The sequence below is a fragment of the Otolemur garnettii genome, unplaced genomic scaffold (assembly GCF_000181295.1).
Source record: "Otolemur garnettii isolate 467f Iridium unplaced genomic scaffold, OtoGar3 scaffold00061, whole genome shotgun sequence".
Taxonomy (NCBI): domain Eukaryota; kingdom Metazoa; phylum Chordata; class Mammalia; order Primates; family Galagidae; genus Otolemur; species Otolemur garnettii.
In genome coordinates this window covers 5,176,897-5,195,817 of record NW_003852456.1, presented here as the reverse complement: position 1 = coordinate 5,195,817, position 18,921 = coordinate 5,176,897, and the positions used below count along the sequence as shown (strand labels likewise).

The 18,921-nt window shown below is 40.5% G+C and overlaps 1 non-coding gene across 1 annotated transcript; it reads right to left on the bottom strand.

The window, feature by feature from the left end:
• Positions 1-8,604: 8,604 nt before the first annotated feature.
• On the bottom strand, positions 8,605-8,711 carry LOC111726334. The gene has a single exon (XR_002774139.1). It is a non-coding gene; the product is annotated as a U6 spliceosomal RNA (small nuclear RNA).
• Positions 8,712-18,921: the final 10,210 nt, after the last annotated feature.

The window sequence follows — 18,921 nt, the reverse complement described above, 5'->3', positions numbered from 1 at the left end:
CACTCGAATCTTCTCTTTCCTAGAGTCACTCTAATGCTCTCCCACCGCACTCGAATCTTCCCTTACCTAGAGTTGCTCTAATGCTCTCCCACCTGCACTCGAATCTTCTCTTTCCTAGAGTCACTCTAATGCTCTCCCACCACACTTGAATCTTTTCTTTCCTACAGTATTTTGTCACTCAGGGTCTACTGCTCTTTGGGCAGTATGATACGTGCCATGTTCAGAATATCTCTATTAAACTGTCATTTATCTTGTTTTCTAGAGGTATAGACAAATGTTTGATGAGATTATTAATATAGAAAGAGGAAAATGCGGCTGTATGGACAAGAAAATGCCAACATGTGCAACCCGAACCTTACATTTAACAGAGTCTCCATTGTTCTGGCTGCTCTCTGTGGCTTCCTCTACAATGTCTGACACTAATAAGTGGCCTTGCCAAATGTAAACCCTGCCAGTGTCCTTCTCTCTACTCGTAAATCTTCAGTGATCCTCCATTGCAGCCAATATAAGTCCAGCTATCATACTTAGGTCAACATCCTCACCTTTTGTGAAATGTTTTCTCCTCTCTGTGTCATCCCCCATTGTGTAAAACCTGTTTAGTGCCAAAGGGCTGAGTAGACTCTGTCTTTCTTGTTGTTATATTTCCTAAAGTATCTAAGTGAAGTGTTTTTGTCTTTCCTATGTTCTTACATATATCCAAGAATTTAACATATCCTCCAGTGCCATGTCCTCCATGCAGCCTTAGGGTATTCCCAAGCTGTCCTCACCATGCTTCTTTCATTGTTTTGCATGACATTTTCTGCCTTTTCCATGTACATTTGCTAAGACCTGATCATATTGTGTAACTTTCTGGATCCCAAGAACTTAGCTGCTAATGAGCATTCATTAAATTTTGCTGATGTCAATAACAATGATGATCATGATAAGAATTATGGCTTACAACATATACTGCTTAGTCTTAGGAAAGGGTCATGTATTCAGAGGAAATGAGATAGGGAAATAGCTCATAGTGGGAAAATTCATTAAAAAATAGGAGTTATTATTCAATAATTTTTAATATTTTTATATTAATATATGTTATCATAGTATTATGCTTACACACTAAGGATGCTGATATTAGGAATTAAATGAAATGATGCATGCTATATATGCTACATTTTATAGTCCAAAATATTTTAATACAACCTTGCCGTGATATTCATTTCCTTAATATTTCTTTAACAATTTTTGTTCCTGTGATAGTTGTGCTTAAAATATCATGTAAGATATAATTGCATGTATGCCTTGGATCCCTGTATTAAAGAATATGAAAAAATTACTACGTTATTGTTAGATTTTTCTAAGTGTTCATAGTGTGGGTTGGCCCAGTTCTTTTGTGCTAAATCTTTTAGAAATTATTCAACTCCACTGAGGTAGAATCTATTTCTTTATCTCCTCGAATCTAACCCCCAGGGCCACTGTTATATGAACATCTTACCCTGCTAAATTAAGAAGCCCATCCTTGTTGTTTTGTGTGTATTTTATTTAGGCCATCAGCAGACAGAATGGAAATTGTATTTGTAACCCACAATGTGGTCCACTGGGGAAATGAGGAGTTGCTAAGTACATGTGCAGCACACTTCCTCTAGAAGATAATAAAACTGGAGCACAGGACGGCAGAAGGAGGCAGGGAATGAAATTGTCAATCTAAAAATTGTCAATTTGAAAATCTCACCTAATTTTTCTGCAAACAGTGGTTCCTAAGAATCTCATCAGAGACCCACCTCTGCCCTCCTGGGTTCAATTTAGAAGACAAAGAAAAGCAGAGAGAAAGTTTCTTTGTAATGCATAAAGGCCTGCTGGTGCCAAGATTGTTAGGATGGTATTGGTATTTCCATTATCTTTGGGGAACATTTTAAGGTCAAAGGCATGAGTGGGAGTGGTTTATTGCTTATACCAAGTGATTTATTTAATTTTTTGATTCATATGGAATATATTATTCTACCACTTTTTTAAAAACTTGAATCATTCAGTATTTCAAATGCTTATTACTAAAATACAACCTAACACATTCCCTTCTGAAATTAGGCTTTTATATATATATGAATGCACAGAATCTTTTGTCTTTCGTCTTTCTGTACCTCTGCATTCTTCTTGAAGAAATAAGATTTTGTTATGGAACTGAGAAAATCAGAAGAGTGGATGTTGATCAAATTAATGCTTCGCATTGTTACTGCCTTACTTGGGATTCACTTTTCCCTCAACTGTCCTCAAGCCAATACTATACTACAGAAAATATGCTTTCTGCAGACCTTTTTAAAACCACGTGTATACTATTGAAAACTTCCAAAACACTCGAAGTCAAGAAATAACTCAGGTGCATAGCTCTAGGTTCCAAGGTTGACTTACCACTTAACTGAGTGTCCTCAGACAGCTTACTTAACCTCCTGAGCTTTAATGTCTTTATCTGTAAAATGGGAGTACAAGCAGTACTTAATCCTGGAAGTCTTGTGACCTTCAAATGCATAAACAGAGCTTGGTACAGTGCTTGTCTCCAAGTAAGTGCTCAGTAAATGGCAGCGCTTCTCAGGACTACACATGAGATTCTCCAAGAACTACAGCTTCCAAGTTAAACGCACACTGGTCATCAAAGCTGCAAAGTGAGTCAAATTAAAATGTAGTTAAATGGTTTCTTTTCTCTGCACATTTGTAAGAAAGGGGTTGAAGTTTATTATCCTACTTGTGTAAAGAGTGTAGTGTGCTGTGAGAGGGACTTTACCTAACAAATGCAATCAGTGCAACCTGGTTTCTTGTACCCTCAATGAATCCACAACAATAAAAAAATTTAAAAAGAGTCTAGCGTGCAATTTCTTCAGAAATTGTTTTCTGAGATTTTTTTTTCAGTGTCACATAGGATAAACATTAAGTGTAAAACATCAGAAGTGCTAAAAGTGAACATGTTAGGATTGAGGTAGATAAACTGTTTATTTGCCAGGCTGTTCATTCATTCTGGTAGACAATAATAGCTCAGCGCACTATATGGCACGGAGAAAGAAAGGGAGACTGACGCCCCAGAGATGAAGTGTTCCGGAAGAATAGAAGATAAAAATCTCAGCACTTACTATTGCCTGGACAATCCATCCCAGCAGCAGCGTCCTAATATACAGGAAGCTTCAGAACTCCCAGCAGAAGTGCCTGCGGTGTCTGCCACTCAGCCACACGCTGCTGCTTGAAAAATATCCTCCATCACGTTAAAAAGGAGATAGTGGGGGTGGGGGGGGGAAGCAGCAATTAAGACTAGCAGGACAGTTTTGTGCGACTACATGATCGGGTATTTTCAATGTATCAAAAAATCTTATAATGACCCTAACGGATTATTACAGTATTGATCCCATAGTCACAAAGCCATTTACCTTGTCAGGCCTCTAATACACATCAGCATGTTTTGAATCATACTTTCAATTAGATAAATTCTATCGGAGCCAAGTGCCCCTTACCTGGGTTCTGTAGAGACATTTGTCCCCATTCAAAGGAGAGGCTTCTGATCAGGGGTGAGCCGTTTGCTCCCGGGGAAGCCGTAAATGCTTTAACACAGTAATCCTGCTATGGAGTGTGTATTTGTTCTCTAATTTCTATTTTGAGTCATTCTCAGCTTTCATACAAATACAGGAAATAGAAACACTTCAAACCTTTAAAAAAAGGATAGGGGGCAAATGATTCTGAGTTCTTACGATGTGTTATATGAGTGTGGCATTAGGCTGTATTTGTCATATTATTTAATCATCCTAAAACACTATTAGAAATTAGCAACTAAATTAGAAAAAGTGACATGCCCACGGTCATGCCTACTCCTGCATGTATGTGTGTGTGTGCACACGTGTGTGAGTACGTCCCACATGGGAGGGTGAAACACCTGCACCCGCATCTCCGCACTTGTGGATCCGCGTGATGGCGGTGGGGCAGTGCTGCCGCCTAGCGGATCCCGCGGAGCACACAGGCAGCAGCATGCACCTTTCCCGCCTTTTTCCTCACTCAGCATCGCGTGGAACAACGTGTTCTGTGTCCTTGGGATCGTATGAAGTGAGACACTTCGCTTGTTTTGAAAGTATGTATCATTTTAAGTTTCAAATAACACTTTTGTGTTATGTTAAACTTTACAAAGAAGTGGGCAACACGTGGAGAATTCTTCCTAAATGTTTGTCTAATTTTATAAGGACTACTTTGCAAATAGAGGTACATTTAGCTACAATTCCCACGTTCCCTGTGGGTGACAACTTTAGGGGCCACCTTTGGGACATCTGTAGTGTATTTGGTCAATACTTTTGCTTTGCTCTTTGCCGACTGGCTGTGGCAATGGGGGCCTTTGCTGTATGTGGCAAATGCTGTCTCTGTAACCCTGCCTTTCTCTTCCTCAATAAATTTCGTTTCACACTTGCCTTAAAAATTTTTGGGGGGGGTAAAAATTTGCAGGGCTGGAGGGGCCGGGCACATTGGCTCACGCCTCTCTGGGAGGCCAAGGCAGGCAGATCGCCTGAGCTCATAGTTTGAGACCAGCCTGAGCAAAAATGAGGGCCCCACCTCTAAAAATAGTGGTGGGCACCTGTAGTCTCAGCTACTGGGGAGGCTGAGGCAGGAGGATCACTGGAGCCCAAGAGTTTGAGGTTCCTATGAGCTATGACGCTACTGTACTCTACCCAGGGTGACAAAGTGAGACTCTGTCTCAAAATAAAGAGGATTTTTTGTTGTTGTTTCACTCAACATTCAGTTACAGTAGACCTACTAAAAACGAAGTTCTCTGAGAGGCGTTTGGCATTTAAAAAAAATTTTTTTTTCCTGAGAGGAGACCCTATTAAACCATATGTAAATAGACACACACTTTTAAATATTGAACCTTTCTAAATATTAAATAAACAAAGACACTTCCAGTTTTTAAATAGCTAACCCAACACATGTGATCATTTTGCTTAACTTGCTTTGGGCCCCCATGTTGGATGGCTGGAACTTGAAATCAGACCCCCAAATCACATTCACAACTGCCAACACAATGACAGTCTGCACCGCCCACCCTGCACATGGCCACGTCCTGCCACTCTTCACGATTGTGTCCACGTGCAGATAGGGAGGACGTGGCACAGCATTCAACACACAGGGGCCTCTGTTTCTACTTCTGGGACCTTCCAACCTTCACTCTTTTGACCGATGTCTAGAATTCCAAAGTGTCCCATCAGGGCACTTGATCCATGGACTGCCCGGCAGTCTGAGCGCTGCCCAAGTGTGTTCTCTTATGTGGCCCTGACAGTCCTACAGCAAAAGAGTTTTCAAAAGGTTTGTCACTGTCGCAGTGTAATAAATAGCATTTTAATGGCTCAAAACAGTTAATAATCTCGGTAGCACTTCCAACTCAGTGTAAGAATATAATGACTCAAGGCACTGGGGAGAGATGGGAACAATAAGTTTAGTTTTTCTTTTATTCCAATAATTGTTTTGATTTTCTTTTTGACCTCGATTATGCAGCTAATGAAGTTGGTGATTTGGGGTCTAGGCAAACATTTCTGTTTGACATACTATTTAGATGATTAAAGTAACTTTTTTTTTCCTATTACTTTTGTGGAATTATGGGGAATTAAAGCTCTTTATCCTGAGCCAGGTCAAAAAATGTTTACCAACACCCTGCTGAGGTCAGCCTGGTTTGCTTCTGCAGTAAACCAGCTACTAGTTTTAAACTGGTGGCCAGCTGCTTGCAGACTTTAAATCATTTTCTCACCAATATCTACTTAGGAGATAGTTTATTGATATTGTTAGAGACTATTCTTGTGTGCTCTCGGGTGTCTTTCTTGCCTTGAGACTGTATCCTCTTAACTGTCCACCCTCCAAATCAAGATTAGATAAGAATGAGGAATCCCAGGTGGGAATTCTTCTGGTTCTTTGGTTTAAATGAACTATCAGTGGATGTTTCTGGAGATAAGAGGAGGGAAGGAGGGAAAAAAGAAAGAACAGACAATGGCTTTAAAACGAGCTTATCATATGGTTTCTGGACACCAGCCACACTCAGTACCATATGTTTGACATCAGGGACTGGATCAGATGTGTCCATATTTTCATTACAATATGGTTATCCAGATCTCCACGTGTAGACTGGACGGGTTGCACACTCATCCCATGCCGACCTGACGTGATTTATGACTGGAGACCTCTTTTGTTGTCCTTCACTTTCAAATCCTCTCCCTGTGCAGTGAAATCTACTGTTACATTATCTAAATTTAAATCTACATTTAATATATTTTTAGAACTGCTTTTATCTGAAAGCATAATTTCCATTTTTTAGTACATCACTTTAAAATACACACATGAAGGATTCTTTTAAAATGTGAATGATTGATAGATGGATAATGAAAGTCTGTTAACTATTTATTATATGTGTAACACCCATTTCAGGTGAGAGGAGTTAAACTTGTGCAAGGAAGTTTGAAAAAAAGAAAAAAACCCTCCTGTTTTGGTCCATGCTTCTTGGGTTTTAGTTCTCACAAAGGGAAAAAATATCTCACACATTACACATATAGAATCCAAAACACCCATCAATTTCATTTGCAAACATGGCAAAAGTCATGTGGTCTGCAAAAGTGATTAGCTAATTTTGCTGTGCAAACTTTGTCAAGTATTTATTTTCTCTGGGAAGATGATCATTGATTCAGTGTATCCAGGAGAAGTTGAGTTAAGCATTAAAAGCCCCACTTCATGCAGATAAGAATTTAACTTCTGACTCTCAGAATTCCATTTTAAAGATGTTAGCATTTATTAGAATAATTCTTCAAGCTGAAAAAAAAAATCCTGCTAATCCTTTTAAATCTCCTCAAATGTAGCTCACAAAACCCACCTGTTGACGAATCAGAGCTGTGTTTATTGCTTATTGATTACTACATTTACAGAATCTTAGTAACATACTGGAAAAAGGAGGGCAGGGCAGAATGTGTCCCTGAGATCCTGAAGAGGAGCTTAATGAAGACTGGGCGGGTTTCCGACCTAGTGGATTACGGTGGGTCGACACGGCCAGGCAAGGCTCTCAAAGTGAGTCTTGCAGATTTGATGAACTACCTAGAGTAATTAGTTCTGTACTTTCAGGAAATTTCTGAAATGAACAATACAGTTATTTGCAGTTTTCATCTCTCGGGGTAAGACTTTCTTAAAATAGTAAAGTATGTTAATCCACACAGGAAGCTGCAGGGCTGTATCTGGTTTTGGTTACTCATTAGAAATAATCACTTCTACCCCAACCAGCTAATATAGCCATGATAAACATACTTTTTTTTTCTTGCAGGCTACTATGCAAAACCACAGTTTTTAATTTGTAAATTGAAACATATGAATATCTAGCTATCTTAACCAAGGATTTTTACTATGCAGTCTTTTTAAAATTATTATCTGTACTATTAAGTTAATTTTGAAAATGTGTATATCCAGCTTCTTAGAACTACTTTAAAGAAATCCAATCCTAGCTAATGCCAGGAAAACTAGAGGTACATATTAGTAGAGGCTGTCTGAGACTGTTTGAACTGGTATAACAAAAATACTGTAGACTAGCAGACAACAAACAGTTATGTCTCACAGTCCTGGAAGCTGGGTAGTTCAAGGTCACAGTGTTGGCGGTGGGGGTATATATGGTGGTTCATAGACACCACCACACGGTTCATAGATGGCTGTCATATGCCGTCATATGGCAGAAGAGGCAAGTGAGCACTCGTGGATCTTTTTTGTAAGGGCACTAATCTGATTCATGAGGGCTCCACCCTCGGCACCTAATCACCTCCCAGAGGTCCCACTCCTAAAACTATCATGTTGGAGATAGAAGTTCAGCCTGTGGATTTGGGGGATGACAAAAACTAGCCCATAAACAGAAAGATGAAGCGACATAGGCCAAAGTATGCATGGTTTTCAAATTATTATAAGATAAAGGTATCCTGACGGCACTCATACATGGGCAGCCAGCAGAAATATATTCTAACAAAATACTCCTCATATTTGCTTCCTGCATACTCAGCCCATGAGTTGTCTGTTTTATTGTTTGGCCGATAACTTGTGTTTGCGTCAATATTCTCCCACTGTCTTCAGTAACCTCTCACTTTCCCACTCCATTGTCACACAAGCCTGTGAAGTATGCCTGGTAATATTATTAGGCCTGTTAAACAGATAAAGATAATTTCTTATTAAACACACAGTTGTTGGGAGCCCACGGGATATCTGTACCCCCGTGTTTGTTGCAGCACTATTTATAATAGCAAAATATGGAATCAACTTAGGGTCTGTCAACAGATGGGTGGATAAAAAAAATGTGAGGCATATACACACGGAATACTGTAGTTGGCCATAAAGAAGAATGAAAGCATGTCATTTGCAGGAACAGGAGGTCACTGTGTTAAGTGAAATATCCCAGACACAGAAAGACAAATGCTGCCTGTTCTCACCCATGTCAGAGCTAAAAACTTCACCTTGAGATGGAGGATAGAATGATAGACCCGAGGCTGGGAGGGGTGTGAGGGGAGAAGGGAGAAAATGAAGAGAGGTTGGTGAATGGCTGCAAATTCTACAGTTAGATAGAAGAAATTTTATTTTTCTTTTATTATTATTTTAAAACAAATGGAATGCTTCACGAATTTGCATGTCATCCTCGCACAGGGGCCATGCTAATCTTCTCTGTATCGTTCCAATTTTAGTATATGTGCTGCCGAAGCAAGCACTAGAAGAAATTTTATTATAATATTCTGTAGCAGAATAGGGTGATCGAAGTTAGTAAGAACATTTGTATAGAAGAAAGGACTTGAAATGTTCCCAACACATAGAAATAAGAAATACTCAAAGTCCCTGATAACCCAATACACTGACTTGATCTCTACATGTAGCCAATGTTCACCGTGCCCCATCACATGTAGAATAGTATGTGTCAAGAAAAAAAAAGTAAAAAGAATAGAACTAGAAAAAGGTAGAGACCAGTCCTGAACCCAGGCTTTCGGGCTCGGAATTCTTTCTTGCTAAAGGTCTCACTAACCATTATTTTTCCAGGTTTCATTGACTGTTGGGTTTTATTCTCCACACCTCCCTCCTGCCTCCGAGCTCTCAGACCCCTGCCTGCCTTCCTTCCTGCCACCCTCCTCCGTTGTCTGCCCATGGAAAACCGCCCCTAAGGGAAACCATCTGAAACTCACTGATATTAATTTTTTAAAGAGCAATAATGACCGCCCAAACTACTAAGTTCTGACCTCTGTCTCTTCCACTGGGATTTTTGCATTCCAAGTAATTAGGTAGAGGAATGCTGTTCTCATTGTCAATAAGAGCCTGGGAGGGTTTTTTGTTTTTTTTGTTTTTTGGTTTGTTTTTGTTACTTTAAACTAAGAAGTCAGTTGTTTTCCATGTCCTCTGAAAGGAAACACAGGGTACCTGCATGCTGGGTTTTTAGAGTAGTGAGTGTTGTCTCATTCTCTCCATGGAATAATAGAACTTCGTGTTCCTAATGTCCTAAAGGAGAAGATAATGTAAATTCTTTCCAGCTCTCAGGCTCTGTGAAGTAGCAGCACAGCACAGAACTACTGGGGGTGGGGGGAGTTTCCCCTCCCCTTGACCACACACCTGGATTTGGTCACGTGTTCATTCAAAATATTATTGAGCCTCTATCGTGACCTACTCCCACATTCTTGGAATTTTGTTGTGAACAAAATGAATGCTGTGTCTGCCCTCACATCACTTATAGTTTGTGCTCTTTCTAGGAACCCAGTGGCCAAGGATGACTTTCCAATTTTATCTTTGCTAAACTTAAAAAGTAGATTCGGGCATATAAAACCTTACAAGCATAAGGTGCATAGATCATCGAGCATCTGTATTTAATTAAATAATATTTATGAAGCATTCTCAGACATTCAAGACACCAGGTTGCCTGAGACAGTGGACTTCTGAGTGAAGAAGACAGAGAAACATGCAAGTACTGCAATGATCCTTCCCGGCCACCCTAGAGAAATCTGGGCTCCATTCAATGTCTTTCCTGCCCTTGTTTCCTTCTTTATTTCTCTTTCTAGCATTCGTCACCATCTAGCTGTTCTGTATTTTACGGAGGTGTCATTTTGGCTTTTTGGCTCGCTTTTAGAGATAAGGCACGTGGTTCGGAAAACGAGCCTGTCCTGTGTCACTGTCCTGTCCTCAGCCCTGGGGACTGCACCTGCTGGGACGAGGTGCTCAGTCAGTAATTTCTTCCAAAGCATAGAGATGTTGTAATGGAATTGATCATCTTAATGAATTTAGATATTATCTTTTAGACACTATCGAAGCTGACAAATTTTTGAGCAAGATCTGAGTAGTTGGTAGAAACGCCAGCAGCCAAGTTCAGGACCAAAGAGAGCGCCTCAGGTTCACAACCGCAAACAGTTACAAATAGTGAGGAAACTGAGCTTTAGTTGTAAATCTTTGCTGATTTCGACTCTGCAGAAACATGCTGCTATATCGACTCACAAGAATCATCATACTTCGCATCTAAATAGAAAGGCTCAGTTCAGAATACCTGAGCCAGGAAAGAGTTAACCTGCTGAACAACGTTACCTGATTTTTCCAAAGTTCCTGATAACCCTGGAGAGCAGCTTAAACACTGGGAGATTCTGGCTCAGTGTGTAACAGAACTGGGTTAACAGAAGTATATAAGGCTTGAAAAAACAGAATCATAGAAATTAGAAATAAAAGGGACAGTTAGATCATATTGTCCATCCCCTGCCAAGGCAAATTGTTGCTGACAGTATATTATAGCTCTATTCTTTGCAGTAGATTTTTACAGGCTTCCCAAGAGAGATTTCTGATCTGTCCAGAATAATGAATGGGGTGATTTTTTTTTTTTTTTTTTTTGGCATCTCACCACTACAAAGCACAGCTTTTTACTGACAGTGCTAGTTTGGGGAGTGCATTGAAGTCCAGCATCAATTGCTATTAACCTTGTGTGTTAGTAGGTACAAAACACGGTCTTGGCTGTTGGGAAGAGGGGCTTAGGAGACTTCTTTGTCCTGGGTTTAGCACATTGTTTTTTTAATAAGATGAAACATATTTAGCCTGACATACTAGATATTTATGAGGGTGTTAACAAACATGAAGAGACATTAAAAACTGAAAAATGTCTCCTTGAATGATTGATTAAATTATTTAATTTAACTGGATTTTCTGTACGAAATACTGAGGACTGCCTTATGCAGTTTATTAGCGTTTATTAATAGGCTCACTTTAATTTAGTTACAGATGTTCACACTGCACTCCTGTGTGACGTGGCATGGGGTATCCTATGCCTTATAGATAAATTACTGGGGTCACAGAACAGCTCCGGGGCAGGCTCAGGTATAACTCGAAACCAGGGCTCTGACTCCTCCTCCATGCCCTGTGGAGCCCTCTCTTTCGGTGAGAAAGAGAAAGCAAATGTTAGAGTCTATATTATGGTTGTTTATCATAATGACTTATAATCGTTTTTTTAATTTAAGCAGTTGAACTCTTATCAGAAAATCAATTTTACATCCTTTTCAACTACATTCAAGTCTTACCTTTTTAAAATGAGAAATATCTACATTCTACTCCTAGTTTCACAACTAAATCTCAATATAGAAAAATGGTCAACCAAAGCCAGCCTTGCCATCTGTAAGCCATTTAATTTATGGTGAAACCTCAGTGTCCTATCATTTAATCTGTTCGTCTTTGACAGACAGATAAATACAAAGCCTGTATCTGGATCTCCAAATGGTAGTTTATATATTTTGAGGATTTGTATGATGTTGGCTTTTTTCATAATTTTTTTAAGAATATTTTTTGAATCGTTTCTGTAGTCTATGGAGTCAGTTGGTCTAAGTTTGCCTTTTTATTTGGGGGGAAAACATGACGGTTCACAGAGTTAAAAATTCAAGTAGTGACAAGAAGTATCCAAGCTATTGCATAATTGCTGACAGGAGAGGCAGATGTGTTCAGGGACAAACAAGGAAGCCCACGGCCCAGCTAGAGCATTAGTGAGAATTGCCAGTGCAGGTGACACTTCCTAACTCCAGAGACACTGCCCCAATTGTAATGCTTGGTGTTTGATGAAAGGATGAGTCATTCAACAAATGAGAGAGAGAGAGAGAAAGAGAATAATTTCCCTGTGCTTCACTACCAGTCCAGATTGTGCCCCACTGAGGACGCATCATAATGGCAAATCACAGCCACCTCTACGGGAGCTGTTTGTCTGTTTCGCTCCCCCCGCCCTCCATGCCCCTCACTTCTCCCTGACCTCCTCATGCACGCAGGGCTCCCACGCTCTCAGCATCCTCCTTTTCTATGAATACACACTCAGGGAAATAACCAGTCTCTCTCAATAAGCCCAAGTGTAAACCTCATGCTGCTCGTGTTGTCCAGGGATGTTTTATAACTCCTTTCTGTTTCCTGCTAAAGGAAATACAGGTGTTGGGGGGAGGAAGGCAGCAGATCCTTCCTAGAACCTGAAATTCATTCTAGGAAAAAGAGCATAGTGGGAAGGAATGGGGCAGGGAGGACAGACAGGGGTAGGCAGATGAGCGGGGCACTCGCCTAAGCAAAGGCATTCATTCCGAAATTGTATGAAGCTTGTGTTTTGCTACTGTAAACTCTTCTAGCAAGAATCAAGGCTACTTTTTTTTCCCTAAATCCCCCAACCACCCCTTCTCTGTTCTGTGCCTTGATATTTCTAAGTTCTGGGTCCTCAAGACACATAAGAGTCATTTTCTGAGAAAGAGAAAGACAAGGAATGAAAGATTGGGGGGGTGTTAAAGTTTCAGGACAGTTAATGTGGACCTCTAGACAAGCCTTCAGAGAAGGAGCTGGACTCTCTTCCCAGTGGTGTGTAAATGGCCCATATACCCTAAGTGGCCAGGTACAGATTTTTCCCGGGGCAGTGAGGGGAAGGTTGAGAATTAAGAGAAGAAAGAAGAAAAGGATCCAGAGAATACAAACTCATCCCTTCATTCATACATTGATTTCTCTATATATTAATTTTCATTTATGTGGAAAAGCAAGGAAAGCTATTCTCTTAACTTTACAGAAAAGAAAACAGGAGCACGAAAGATTTTGTAGATCATAAAAACCACCTCAGAGCTCACAGTCAGTGACAGAACTGGAAATAGGATCTCGTTCCTTTAGTACTTACCCCAGCACTAGTTTCAACAGAACACACTGGTTATAAAAATGTAAGCATCTTGCAGTAAGTAAGATAGGGAAATGAAAGTGAAAACATCAACAGATAGAAAGTCACCCAGAAGAATCCGGGAAGGGTCATCTATTTAAAAAATACTGTGGTTGATACTGTAAAGATGAGACAGTGTTTCCATCACCAAAATGAGACAATGTTATTTTTGCAGTTAACATTCCCTATACAATTGTATTTGTTACTGTAGAATCGTTTTGTTTCATTTACAGATATTAAAGATGTTTGCTTTCCGTATCTGACATGTGCAGCCCTCACGCGTGTGTCAGACATTGGTCTGCCTGACAGGTTGTATGTCAGACGTGTGCACTTTATAACTCAATAAATAATACAACAAGTGATTCGGTGTCAAAGAGACTTCACGTTCCCTGAGTGTGTGTGTCTTTGCGCAAATGTCCTGATTAGCAAATGGAGTTTCTAAGAAAGGTCTTCCTGTGATTGTTTGGGGGAGTTACAGGGGAGAATGTGAGCATAGAGGTTTGATCACTGCTTGTTAAGATAATGCGAACAGAAAACAGTAGGACGGTTTTATGCCAATCTCTTTGAGCAGTTATGGGGCAGAAAAGCCATAATTAATCTTCTTACACGTTATTAGTATGTTCAGTATTCGAGGCTAGTAAGAAAGATATAGAAAATTAAGTTCACTTAAAACAAAACTGTCAGTAAAGGGACTAATGGAAATGGCATACTGCAAACGGGATGCAGTGAGACGCACACACCATCATTTTTGTGTTACTTCAGCCCAAAGTGTGTAACTTGAATCTAATCATGAGAAAATATTGGGCAAAACCAAAATCGTGAACGTTCCACAAAATGACTAGTCTGTAACTTTCAAAAATGTCAAGGCTGTGAAAGTGGAGGTGAGGTGGAGGAGCTGTCCCGACTGATGGGGTTAAGCAGGCATGACAAGCCAATGCCCTATATAATCCTGGATTCAGACCTTTTGCTGCTAAGGGCACCGTTGGGAAAGTGAGCAAAATTTGAACTGGGTTTCTCAGTGTACTTGCATTATTTTTTTCAGTTTTCCTATAAATGTGAAATTATTTTAAAAGAAAATTAACTTAAAAAAACCTGAGATTATGCGTATAAAGTACCTGGCATAGTGAATGGCACACAGAGGTGTTAAATACATGTCACTTTTTTTTTTGTTCCCATAGGACAGCAGATGACACTTTCAGTTAGATGTAACTTACTGAATTTAAATTCTGCTATTTTAATGGGTTTTTATACAAAATAAAATAGAGAACAGCATGAAGGCAGTAAGAGCCCTGTTAGCTCATGAATTCCTACACTTGAAGGATAAGGTCCTCTTTACTTTTTATTCATCCTGTGGGATTTGGGGACCTTGCATAAAGCAGAGTCCCCAAAATACTTATTGGATAAGTAAATTGTAAGTTCTTGCTTCAAAAAGTTAAGCAGAGGTAAAATCTTGTATCAAAGCATTTGATGGTTTACAGATAAGCTTTAGATTTTTATTGCCAGAGAAAGCTGATCCAAAGAGTGTAAATATGTACACTAAAGCATATAAAATTTAACTTGAAGGCTTTCTTAAGAAAAATGAAAATAAAAAAGAGCTATTGTAATTACTGGTTGCCGATCTGGTGGGTAACACACCCAATAGCACCCAAACACGTTCTACCTTGGCAAATCTATTTTCTATTAACCATCTTCAAATGTTTTTGAGCAAATGTCTACATTTAAATGAAAATGATACCTCCCGACCCAAGTTATTTCAGAAAAGGTTTAGGTTTTCTTTCTGTGCAGTCTTTATGATTCAGCTGCTCTGAAAGAAACAGAATGAAATCAATCTCATTACTTGTATATTTTATCACCTGATTTCAGAGATTTGCTTTGATTACTTAAAAGATGGCATAGTTCTATGATGCTGTCACTGACTGACATACAGATTCAAAGCCTCAGATAAGAATGTATAATGATCAGATAAAAAGGCCTGGGCTCTGCTAAAAGGTACTAGTAATTCCCTAGCTGGGGGTGAGCCTCGCAGACCCTATAGAGATAGGGCAGGAGCAATTTGCATCCGAGCCCTCACCCCCAGGAGAAACTGTCTTTGTAATCTCTGCTCTTCCTTCACCTGCAAACAGCCCCTGGAGAATCTCTCAGGAAACTTCTCTCAGCCTTCCTCACGCTTGTTTTATGTGATTGCTGATTCAAGCTCAGTGATTCTGTTCTTGATCAAGCAGTGCTCTGGCTGAGACAAAGAATATGGGTTGTCCTTTTTTTTTCCTAGTGCCTAAATCAATCCCTCATGATTAACATGCTAAATGTTACCTAAATCCTTAACAGAAGCATAACAGGTCCTCAGCATCTAAATCACTCCCCAAACAGAAAGTTACCTTGAGCTTTCCCCCTTTGTCTACTACAGACAGCAATGGTCCTCATATGTGAAAAGAAAAGCCAAAAGCTGTGATTCGAAGAATCCATTCAGAGACCCCAAAGGGGGTTTGTCCAGTTTTCTCCAATAGGATTCTACTCTGTTACCACAGGTTGTAAATATTGTGTTTCTCTGCTTATAAAGACAGAGCAAAAAGTTGAAGAACTGTAGGGAAAGCGTCTAATCTTCCCATAGGCAGACTTTGTGGGGAAGGACAACCATTGTGGGGTAGAGTCAACTGTTCATCAGTGGAAACCACAGTCGAGGGGAGTTTTCAAAGTCTGGCCGACCCGCTTTATGATAAATACATGATATACTTGAAGGTTACCAAACTGTAATGACCTGATTGTGACTGTTTTATGACCCGACAATGATATATTTTTTCTGAGGTCAGTATGATCATTATGGAACTTCACAGAAAACCTTCAACATTAGACTTGCAGGGGCAAGATCAATAGGATGAGGAAAAACTAAAATTGTTAAGACAAAATTACTCTTTGTCTGAGACTCATCTTCTGTCTGTTGCGTACAGTGGAAGTGTGCGTCTGAACTCAATTGTAAAGGACGCTCCGGGTGTGCAGCACCCCTCGTCCAATAGGAGGTTATCATTTAGAGGAGGCAAAAAGCCGCAATGCAAATTTTAAATTAGTATTAGGAAAAGCACCTACAATGGCTTTGATTATCCAGTCAGCTATGAATAGAATATTACTTGTTGGCTTTTATCAGTGTGTTATTTTGTTACTGCATTAAATTATTCATAATGTATAGTAATAAACCTACAGCCTTTGATATTCCAGTGCATCTTTTTGTCTTCTGAAGACCGTGGGGTTTGAGGCAACTATTGATAAAAGAGAAAGGAACAAAATGGTCAGTTCACACCTCAGCAAACCTCCTAACCAGAGTCTAATAGCAATTTATTATGTATCTTTAAAATGCAATTATGGTACCTGAAATTTTTCAAAGAAATGCTTCACTAAAGTGAGACAAACCATGACTGGGCTGAGATTGTGTTAACCTCATGAATAATGGCACATAAACATGCGCAGTGCGCACCGCGCTAACCCCCGGCTGTCCGTCTCAGTAGCAGCAAAGCTGGCCATGGGACACACTGAGAAAAGTAATTCAGCACCTGTGTCACGCCGGTAGCCTTTAATGGCTCTGCTCCTGCTTTTTGCATGAAGCAATCAGTAATAGGGTGGCTCTTCTTAAGGCTGACCACGAATCCAACAGGCAGTTACGAACAGCTAAACAGCAGCTGCTTCTGCAAATGGCCCTGGCAAGCGTGAACCAGCAGGCGGGTGTGGGGTAGTCGTCTCGCAGGCAGGATTACTGCTCCGGAAATGCCCATTCCTGCCTTAATCGTGCGTTGAAGGAGATTGGTGTATTCAAATCAAAAGACCCGGATTCAGATAAAAGGATGCTCTAGGAACACGAGAGCAAAGCCCTGAGTGCTAGCTGAGCAGAGAGAAAACGGAGGTGGCAGGTTCAGGCCAATTTCTGAAAGGGTTGAGGTGGGGTTCTGTTCTGGGGATTCTGTCCCTAGATAGGCAGTAGAAAGCACAAAATCTACAGCATAAAATGGTGACAGAACATAGATGACAATATATAGGAATGTGTTAGTGTCGCGCTTTCCTGTCCTGTCCGTGAGTCACCTCCAGACAGTTCTTATGTTTTCTCTCCACGGCACCTTTGCTCTTTCCATTCTCACCTGGAATTCTCTCTCCTCTCTTCTGCACCCACTTGCCCCAACCATCCAGCTGAACTTAGAATCATCCCTTCTGTAACGCTTTCCTCTATCATCCCATTCAAAAAAATTCTTATTATGCTTTAACTATCATTTCACGTGGATTTTAGACGTGTCATGCTCACCTTTTAATGCCACTGAAATCCAGATGCACCTTCCATCTTGGAACTGCTGCCCACCAGGAGCACAGTGAGGCCAGAGTCTGCCTGAGCACGTGCCAGTGTGGTCACGATGGTCACTGTTCTCATTGCTTCAATTGAGTTACGTACCTAGTTAGCACTAAGCAAGTTCAGGTTAATTGCCGGTTAAAATGCCTTGAGAAGGCAGCACTGTGCCTCACTAGGGGAGCACGAGTTACTGCGTATGCAGACGGCAGAGAAGAAGAACAGAGGGCCATGAATTTTATATCAGAGGAGCAAGAATTTCCAAGTAACAATCAAGTGCTTTACAGGACCCAAGGAAGGAAAATACCCACAAGGAGATGACACCGGGTCGTTTTATCATTGAGACGTTTGCAGAAGGCTTGCTCTACGTGCTGTGCCATGCAGCTGATGGCCGAGTGTTGGCAGAGCCCCGAGAATGGGTGGAAGCGAGTTCAAAGCACCAGGAAGCTGCTAGGACCGTCCTGCGTGTGCGGGACTAACCAGGGAGGCTGTGGAGCTGCAGCGGCCTGGGCCTTTTTCTTTCTCAGTCATACTTGATATACATTTAAGAAGAGGTTATACAATCGTACACATTTGATGAGAAGTAATCCCTTTTTGTCACGTGCTTAGTATTTTTCATTTGCTTCCTTTGTTTTTTAAACCTTCCTGATGGATTTGTCCTAATCAAAATCAGGTCATGGATAACTTGAGGGCAGGGTTTTTTTCCCCTTGCTCTTTCTGTTACTCCCTGCCATTTTCCCAGCACCTCCCACATAGTAAGAATCCTTCAGGTACAGAGTGGCCACCAAGCGGGTGTGTATACAAACTATTAGAATAGCAACAGAACTCATGGTATTCTGGCCGTACATTTTGCACAAGGAGAAAAACAGTTAACAGAAGAGAAAGTAAAAGAGAGTTTCCACAAGTTCTAAGGCAACAAGGTCACGTCATTCATGTTTGGCAGTGTCGTCTAGGAGAAAGATATAATGGTACTAACGTGCAGTTATATCTTTGTGGGTAAAAAGGTTTAACACCACTTGTGATTTATAGAACATGTTCCACAGTTGTGGATTTCCTTCCCACCCGCCCCGCTCCTGGATTCTCCCTTCATGTAAGAACCTAGAATACCTCATCTGCGTCAGCCTTTATATTAAAGTGTTTTTGTATCTGGCTACTAATAAAAATTACCTATGAATTGGGTATTTACTTCCTAGAGAGACCCGTTTCCCACTTTGGAGATTACATTGTATGGTTTGGAATGGGGGCTGGAGTCTGTATTTTTAAATAGCTCCCAGACCTGGTGATTGAGACCCACGGTTGGGAAGAGAATTGCTGCCCTGATAATACTGGTCATTGGGGTCATCCATTCTAATGTTAAGGTTGCATCAGTGTTTGACATCCATCTGGGGAGACAAGAGGGTTGAAAAATCATTGAAAAGTGTCA